This window comes from Octopus bimaculoides, chromosome 2, assembly GCF_001194135.2.
Source record: "Octopus bimaculoides isolate UCB-OBI-ISO-001 chromosome 2, ASM119413v2, whole genome shotgun sequence".
Taxonomy (NCBI): Eukaryota; Metazoa; Mollusca; class Cephalopoda; order Octopoda; family Octopodidae; genus Octopus; species Octopus bimaculoides.
Genome location: NC_068982.1, coordinates 161,497,363 through 161,498,851, shown reverse-complemented (window position 1 = coordinate 161,498,851; position 1,489 = coordinate 161,497,363).

Genomic DNA, 1,489 nt, shown 5'->3' with positions numbered 1-1,489 from the left:
TATATATATATATATATATATATATATATATATATATATCAACATCCTCATCATCATTTAATGTCCACTTTCCCATGCTTGCATGAGTCAGACAAATTATTTTAAGGCAGATTTTCTACAGCCAGATGCTCTTCCTGTTGCTAACCATCACATATTTCCAAGCAAGGTAATATTCTGCTTGTTTTTCACAGAAGACTGAAAATGGACAACTTCACTTGTATGATGATGATATTCATTTACAACCATCACATGATGTCTAGACAAGGATACATGCAAATACACACACACGCACACACACACACACACGCACACACACACACTGCACTTCTTTCAATTTCCATCTACCAAATCCACTCACCAGGCTTTGGTCAACCCAAAACTATAGTAAAAGATACCTGCACAAGGTGCCACCCAATGGGACAACCCCAAAACCACATGATTGTGAAGCAAGCTTCATTCAGAACCACACAACCACACTTACACCTATATATGTACATTTTATTATCATTTTATGCTAGCATAGATTGGACAAATTATATACAGATCAGTTGACCACATCTACATCTCATTTTTGGATTAGTTTCTATGGCTAGATACCCTTCATAACACCAACTACTTTACAGAGTCTACTTGATGCATTTTATTAAGGGACTAGCATTAAAGAGCTTGCCATGTCCTCAACAAGATTAATGAGTCTTCTTTATACTATATTGTCTCTGCTCAGTCTGTCTCTGTTCAATTACCAATCACTTTGCAGTGTACTGAGTGCATCATATTGTGGCACCAGTACTAATGTTGCTGCCTTGTACTTCTTATGACTAAATGTCCTCACTACTAAATGGTATGTCTGTTTGCTCAAGGCAATATGACCAAGAAGATGAATAGCAAAGAAAGAGAGAGAGGAAGTGATGATAGAAAGACCAGGATGAGTTAGTTGTGCAAGGGAACAAGTATGTGATGGTGAAACAGAGTAATCAGAGGGAGAGGGTAGTTGTATGGAGGAAAAAGTGGTGGATGTGAATAAACCTACAGCAACATCTATTGAGCTGTTTGGACAGTTAATGGACTTTGTTTCATATTTTATTATATAACTAGCAGAAATACCCAGCTTTGCCCGGGTTAAAGAGAATAATGAAATCTAAAAACGCTGTCTAGACTACGCAACCCTCAACTGTTAGTAGCTACGATACCATATTTCTACATTAATAACTCTCCAATCCATGCCAGCATGGAACATAGAACATTAAGTGGAATGCCAGTCTCTCATCTAGGAGGGCCTTGAAATCAATGTTACCAACTGGGGACTATGTGTGTCGTAGTGATAATAAAAAGACCCAAAGGAGGTCTGCAACGAAATAATTTTACTCAACACTTTGCAAGTGAATCAGTGGAGGCAAAGATGCGTCTCATTTACTTGACAATTTATGCACCACATTGCAGAAATCACAATGTAAGTATATCTGAAAGGGTAGTCTTACACTGTTGTACT